Below are 8,377 nucleotides of genomic sequence, written 5' to 3'. Positions count from 1 at the left end.
GAAGAATTGGTGATGTTCCATTAAGTGAATATGAAGAATTCTTCCAGCAACTTTGACTCTTCCTTCCGCATGGTGGAAGTTGTGTCTTATTTATTATTGTCCATTGTTGTTCGTAGTAGCTATGGTACGTGTCAGACTAGATCCCTTGGTTGTTAAATTATTTTACAGGTTTCACAAAGAGTGTATTTAAAAATCATTTTTTTAATTCAATTGTAGTCACTTGGACATTTTAGTTATTAATATCCACAAAATTTTACCATCCAAACAAAAAGAAAATACAAAAGAAAATTACGGACAGGAAGTTTCAAAAATACATTGGTCAGTCCAGATCTACAACTATGGTGGTTTTTGAGAAACCTTCTTCTTTGACTTCATCTCATCCCCTTCAGCTTCCTCCCAGGTATGTGTCCAAGTCCATTCCTACGATTTGCAGCTATGAATTGAGATCGCTTATATTCTTGTTCCTATCTTTGCAGAAGAGTAATCACCCTTGGCGGAAATTGACCGAAATACCAACAACCCCGACATCACTCAGATCTAGCTCACTGGTGACTCGGGAGTTCTCTGTAAGCAAATTAATCTTTGTTGTGTTGAACTCCTCCATATATCATTTTATTCCTTCAATTCATCAATTTTTATTATTTCAACTAGACGGAGAGATCAGTAATTTTATCTTTGAATCCCTGTATGAATGTCATATTCTATCCCTTTGTATGCTCTATGCACTGATTCTTTATTGGCCTAGTTTGGACCCTTAATGTAGGTATCTGTGCATTTTATAAATTCAAAATGCATTTTACTCTATTAGGTAGACTTGAGAATGTATCGAGCTGAACCACTCCTTCTGATCCTATTACTGTGTTTTGCTATGAAGTCTTCTAAGTTGTTCCCCTCCCTCAAAGTATGCTGAATCTTTGCTTTTGTGCGCAACAGCAAGTCTTTACATTCTTCCATTTGCTCTATTCTTTCCCGTGGGACTTTACAAGAGTTTGTTAGATATATAACAAGACTGGGTGAGTCTGACTCCATCATAATATCCTTTAATCCAACTCTTTTACAGTATCTTAGTGCCTCCAACATTGCTATGATTTCTTCTTCCAAATTGGTTCTTACACCAATATCATGTCCTTGTTCATATATCATATTTCCTGATACCTCCCTAATACAAAATCCATAAGAACTTTGTCAAGGTCTTCCTTTACATGCTCCATCTGTATTCACTTTAACCTTATTTCTTGGTGGTGATGCCCATGTTATCCTGTTGAAATGCGGCTTAGGTTTATACTCACTAAGTAACCTATTATAGTTTCCTTATATCTGGGAATCCGTTTTATCCAAGGGCATTTAACCTTAATCAATTGATGTATCTGAATGTTTATGTGTTCCTTCATCTAATTAAGACTACAGCTTCCTCCATGTTTGATTGTATTTCTCCTCTTCCACAAAGCCCAATTATCATGGCTGGAATTCTTTGAATTCCCATTATTTTTATATTACCCTTTTTGGTCAACCATTTGATTAATAGTTGTTGCAAATGCATGCCTTCAATATTTGTACCTGCACAAGAAGCAAAATGCTTCTATAACATATTGGCTATAGAAGCTGTTAGAAAAAGGTGTGTCACAGTCTCATGTTTGTTGTCGTTAAAACACCAACATCTTGAGACTATTTGAATATTAATCCCCCTCAAGTTATCACCTGTGGCTATTCTTCTCTTCCAAACCCTCCACAAGAAGAAACATAATTTAAAAGGCACTTTGTTCTCCCAAATCAGCTCAAAGTCTCTTCTTTTCTCCTTCTTCTTCCTCAGACCTTCCCAAGCAGATTTCACACTGAATTCTCCATTATTTTCAAACATCCACCATTCTTTATCATGCATACCATCTGTTAGCTTTGGTGAGATAGTTTCCAATATACATTCTGTTATCTCCTCTGATATATGATTCAGTAGCATCTGTTTATTCCAGGTTCCATTGTTAATGAACTTGTGAGATAGTTTCTGATATACATTTTGTCATCTCCTGTGATAAGTGATTCAGTAGCATCTGTTTATTCCAGGCTCCATTGTTAATTAACTTTCTGACCTCTATTTCTTCTTCCTCATATTTTCCCCCCTCTGTGTAGTATAGGGCCCTTTGTTTTGTCCAATTATCATACAACAAGATTGAGGAACCATCCTTAGTTTGCCACCAAATATTATGTTCAACCTCCTCCCTTATCTGCACCATTTTCCTCCAAATATGATATCCCCCTAGGCTTATGGCTACTACATGATGAACTTTCTTGCAATATTCATTCCATATGAATGCACTCCAAAGTGAGTCTGTTGAAACCCTGAACTTCCACCAAATCTTAGCAAAAAAATGCATTGGATATATCCTATAGTGATCTGAAACCCAAGCCACCTTCTTATTTGGGATAACATAAATCCTCTCATGCTGCCCAATGCTTACTCCTTATACCTGCAATGTTGCTCCAAAAAGTTTTTGCAAATATCATATATGACTGTTTAATAATTCCCTTTGGGGGATTCATTGAATTTAATATATATACAAGCATAGATTGGAGAACAACAGCTACCAAGATGTATCTTCCCCCAAAAGTTTGTTCTTCAACATTAAGATTCTCCTTCTCACTTTCGTTAATAGTTCCTAAAATGATCTTTTCTTATTCTCCCGTAGAAAATAGGACATCCCAAATAAGTGAAAGGAATCCCTGACAAATTCCTGTAACTTTTCTTATTCTTGAACAATCAGCAATAGGAACTTTCTCATGAATATACAAAAAACTTTTTGACAAATTTACTAGTTGTCCAGAAACAACTTCATATTCTCTTAGCACCTTCAGCATTCTTTAAATAAACTTGATGTCTCGAACAAAATAGAATTGTGTCATGTGCATATGACAAATTATTTATATCTGGGCACCACTTGGGCATACCATATCCCTAGAATTATGATCACCATGCAGTCTATATAAACCCCTTGAAAGGACTTCAACAGAAATTTGTGAATAGGGTGGGAGAGAATGGGTCTCCTTGTTTCAATCTCCTGGTTGATTTGAACAAAACTTGTTGCTTCCCATTAATTAGTTTAGAATACCAATTATTAGAAATTATCCTCCATACCACATTAATCAATCTCTCCCCAAAGCCAAATTTCCTCAACATTTTTGTTAGAAGCACCCATGACACCCTATCATATGCTTTAGTCATGTCTAACTTTACTACAACATTATGCAACTTGTTTCTTCTGTTAATGTCCTTTATGATTTCCTGGGATAACAACACATTCTCAGTGATGCTTCTGCCTATTACAAAGCCAGCCTTATTTTTTGAAATAATCTTAGGGAGTATGGAGACCATTCTTTCATATATCAGCCTAAAGATCATTTGATTAGAGATGGTCTCAGGTCTGAAAAAGTCATTACCTTTTCTCTTTTGGGAATAGGAACCAAATTAGTGTGAGTAATATACGTTGGTAACCCTTGTCTGGCAAAGAAATCTTGAACCATTATAGTAGTCCTTCCCTATTATGTCCCAACATTTCTGAAAGAACAAGCCCGAGAAGCCGTCATGCCCACTTGTGTTGTCTACGTTTAAAGAAAAGACCAATACCTTCACTTCTTCTTATGTAGGTGGATTACTTATTCTGTCATTATCCTCTTGTGTGATCAAAGAGGGGATCGCCTCCAGCATTCTATATTCTCTATCATCTTTGTCTTCATTGAATTGCTCTTTGAAAACTTTTACTGTCTCTTCCCCAATGTTCTGTGTACCACTGATTATATCTCTTTGATTATTTAGAATCTCATCTTTACTCATCTTCCACCTTCTCCCTTTAACATAAGAGTGGAAGAATTTCGTATTTCTATCCCCGTCCTTGAACCAGCACATGCCTGACTTCTGTTTCCAGTATTCTTCCTCAAGTTTGAAGAATCTCATAAGTTCTGCCTCTGCCTTCTTCAGTTCTATCCTTGCCTTTTAATCAGGCATAAATTCCAATTGAGCCTCTTTTACCTTAATGGTATCCTCTAATGTGGAAATTTGTTTTCAAAAATTACCATATTCTTTCTTGCTCCATTCCGCTAAAGCAACTTTTACTTTCCTCATCTTTGATTGGAGATCTGTACATGGAGACCCAACAAAATCTATTTGTCAGTTATCCTCTACTATTTTCTTGAAATCTTTGTGCATTATCCATAAATTCAAAAATTTGAAAGGTTTGACCACTGCTACACTGTTTGTGTTGCATTTTACTAGTAAAGGTGCATGATCTGAAACTTGTCTCAACATGTGTTAGTTCTGAAGCTAGAAGTATTTCAAAAATCTTCGTATTACCAAAAATTATATCCAATCTTTTAAAAATGCAATCTTCCCCTATTCTTACATTCAACCATGTGTATTTACTTCCACTGAATTTTATCTCCTCCAGGGAACAACTGTTCAAACACTGCTCAAAATCAATAGTCTCTGAATTTGACACTGGCAACCCTCCAAGCTTTTCTTCCTCATTTCTGATCACATTAAAATCTCCACCAACAATCCAAGGCAACTGATTACCTTCTGCAGCATTCTCCAAATCTTCCCACAATTCCAGTCTTTCTAATACATTATCTCTGGCATAAACTGCAGGCATTAACATTTGTTTCTAGGTTCCATCAAGGCTTCAGCTTGGGTAGTGACAGCTTGTGCCCAAATGTGAAGGGGCAAGAAAAAGGTAGCGGGCCAAGCTCAAATTAGTGGTTCTAAAGTGGATCCTTCAAAGAAGAATCGCTCTCATGCACTTCACTCAAGGGTTGAACAAGAGAATTCTCCCGATTTGGTGACCATTATGTTACAAGTATTCTCTATTGATGTATATGTTTTTACATGATCCGGGTGCTACACTATCTTTTGTTACTCCCTTGATAGCTCGGAAGTTTGATATTTTTCCCGATATTATAAATGAACCTTTCATGGTAAGTACCACGATAAGTGATTCGGTGGTTGCAAAGAGGGTGCATAGAAATTGTCCTATAATGTTACCCAATAAAGTTACTCATGTTGAATTGGTAGAACTTGATATGGTAGATTTTGATATCATTTTGGGGATGGATTGGTTGCATGATTGTTTTGCTTTCTTTGATTGTAGAACTAGAATTGTCAAGTTCAATTTTCCAAATGAAGTTGTTTTAGAATGGAAAGGGGGAAATTCTATTCCTAGAGGTCGTATCATCTTTTATATTAAGGCTTGTAAAATGATCTCAAAAGGGTGTCTATATCACATTGTAAGAGTCAAAGATTTAGACTCCAAAAATCCTCTCATTGAGTTAGTTCCCGTAGTAAGGGAATTCCCAGAGGTCTTTCCTAATGATCTTTCCAGAATCCCTCCCGAACGGGAAATTGATTTTGGTATTGACTTGCTATCGGATACCAACCCCATTTCAATTCCTCCTTATCGGATGGCTCCGGCCGAATTGAAAGAGTTTAAGGCTCAACTCAAAGATTTACTAGACAAAGCTTCATTAGACCTAGTATTTATCTAAGGGGTGCTCCAATTTTGTTTGTAAACAAGAGGATAGGTCCCTTACAATGTGCATCGATTATCCCCGACTCAATAGAGTCACTATTAAGAACAAGTATCCTCTCCCTCGGATTGACGACTTGTTTGATCAACTCCGAGGGGCAAGCTACTTTTCTAAAACTGACTTAAGATCGGGGTATCACCAACTTAGGGTGAGAGGTGAGAATATACCAAAAACGGCATTTCGTACTAGATATGGTCACTATGAGTTCTTAGTAATGTCCTTTGGTCTCACTAATGCCACAGCAACATTTATGGATCTCATGAATAGGGTGTTTCCTATGCATAAGTGTGGTACGCTTCACAATTATAAATAAGAATTTAAGTGAGACATCGACTATAAATATATTCAACCTCATTCTCTAATACCAAGTTTGTCACATCCGGGGAGCACCCCCTAGATTTAACCGGCGTCGGCGTCCTCTTCGAGGACTAATAGCCTCTTAGCTTACATTATCACATTCATCGGGTAAAATGCGGAAATTTCAAAAACTTTTCTATATCTATCTTGATGTTTACATAGACTCTCGCATACACATAATATATTCATATTTAGTATACATAGACCCTTCATATAGGAAGATTACATAGTGTTCTACTTTTATTTCACACACACATACACACACACATATATATATATATATAAGACATAACATAGTATTAAAATTGGATGTCTCATCTCATAACCATCTAAAACAAGCGTATATCAATTGTGAAATCCCATACATCAATGTAATAAAGCCACATATAGGCTATAAAATCTTTAGTACTCAAATGAAAAGGAAAGAACTAAAACACTTATAACTAGAACAACAACAGAATCTTGATAGTGGCATTGCCCTGGGAAAGTGAGGACCTACCCAACTTGGATGAGTGAGAATTCCAAGTCTTCCTTAAAAGTCGTCTCAAAATCCCTTCAACGACCGAAACCTAAAATTTTGAGGTAAAAGGGATAAAATGGGGTTTGTACACCACTCGTACCAAGTATGAGACCACAACCACACATATCATGAAATCATGCAAAAAGAGGACATTTCATTAAATATGATATACGCTGTAAAAAGTCTTATGCACATTTAAGAAGACCATACCAATCAATAAGACATATTCATTAAGTCAAGAACATGCACATCACAAGACCAACAATACTAAGTCTAGTCAAGCCAACATGCATATCAAATAATTGAACACATACTCAAGACAACTCTATCATTAAATTATAATAGCAACAAGCATAGATAAGAGTTCAATACAACATAACCAAATCAAGACAATTACTTATGAACCCTCATTAAGTCAACTAGTGCAAAGACCAAGCAAATCCCCATAACCTTACTCAATCAAGTAAACCCTACAAGAACCATTACCAATCTCCAACTTCACATAGCATATCATTTAAGAGTTCATATCATCATACTTTAGAAATACAGACCAAATACATGTTCATAAGTGAAACCAATCATCATATAGTATCATCAATATGCAAGATCATCATATACATCTCATGTACAATTATAAGCATATACATATATAATAACAACATCCTAATACTTCCCTCAAGGCTAACTAGTGTGTTTAGGTAGAGTCTCATACCCCTACCTAGACTAAGCTAAACCCCTTAGGTCATCTTAGTTAGAGTTCAATCCTTTAGTTCATTTTACCTTTTTGGGAACGTCTTGCCCTAACCGACATAGATCACATGAGCTACTGTGGAATCTGGTGTCATAAAACCCTACAACGAAGTAAGGCGGACTATTTGCCAAGGTAGTACCAAAACATGAAACATACCAAGTACGTGGATCCACTAGCTAGTATTCCTATGGGGGAAATATAGTTGAAGAACTAGGATATATAGTTGGGACCCTCTTTATGCTACATGCATTATAGTCTCCAATCTCATGAGCACATTAGTGATCCCCACCTTCCCTATGTGGGAAGGGACACTCATTATACTAGTTCACTCGGTGCCAAGCTAGAGTCCCTTTTGAAATGTCTTTAATGTCTTTATGAATCATCAAAGCTTAATGTAGGACATAGGGTCTATCCCGTATATAATCATCATCATCATAGCTCAATAAGAGTTGTATGAGTATTTTCCTTTCATTACAATTCATACATGTGAGGTTAGCACATTTACATAATCATTCATGATAAGACACATTGGTAAGTTAACACCATCCTTATAACATTTACATTGTAAACAGCGCTTCACAAACCATAGTCAAGACATTTCAATCAAACATCATATCAACCCTATCAATCTTAATAAAAGGTATACTTCAATACAACATCCTCACTTAATCACAAGTAACCCTAATTTGAAGTAAGGAAGAGAGATCACAAGACTTACTCAATCTCCTTCACCATGCTATCATCAAGGTCTTACCATCGACCCTCAACTCAACCCAACAATGGGTGTAATGTCATCAAACAATAATGATCAACATAAATAACAAGGCCAATTGAATCATTATACAACAACTCATCACTAGTTCATAGCCTAGTATTTGAGACTTAGATCAAGTTCATAATCTACTTCACAAACTAGATCAATTACTCAAGAACTAGCATGGTAGAACTACAATTTATCTCAATATATTCATAAATTGGAAAAACATCATAGTATAGTAATTCACACATGAACCAAGATAATTACATCAATACTAGATAGATCAATTCAAGATCACAACCAGGGTTAACGGGGAAAAGGTCATCTTCTACAAACTAGACCAATCCATCAATAAGTAGTGTAATATAGTCATAATTAATCATAATATAATCAATAAAATCAAAATAAACCATAAAAAATCAAA

General features: G+C 35.9%; 1 long non-coding RNA gene across 1 annotated transcript; it reads left to right on the top strand.

The window, feature by feature from the left end:
* Window positions 1–243: 243 nt before the first annotated feature.
* LOC107024512 lies at window positions 244–5,058 on the top strand. Its single transcript, XR_001457363.2, has 3 exons — window positions 244–400; window positions 477–566; window positions 4,634–5,058. It is a non-coding gene; the product is annotated as an uncharacterized LOC107024512 (long non-coding RNA).
* The last annotated feature ends 3,319 nt before the right edge of the window (window positions 5,059–8,377 follow it).

The sequence above is a fragment of the Solanum pennellii genome, chromosome 7 (genome assembly GCF_001406875.1).
Source record: "Solanum pennellii chromosome 7, SPENNV200".
In the NCBI taxonomy this organism is placed as follows: domain Eukaryota; kingdom Viridiplantae; phylum Streptophyta; class Magnoliopsida; order Solanales; family Solanaceae; genus Solanum; species Solanum pennellii.
Note: the sequence above shows the minus strand (reverse complement) of the source record. Positions and strands in the feature narration are given on the sequence as shown.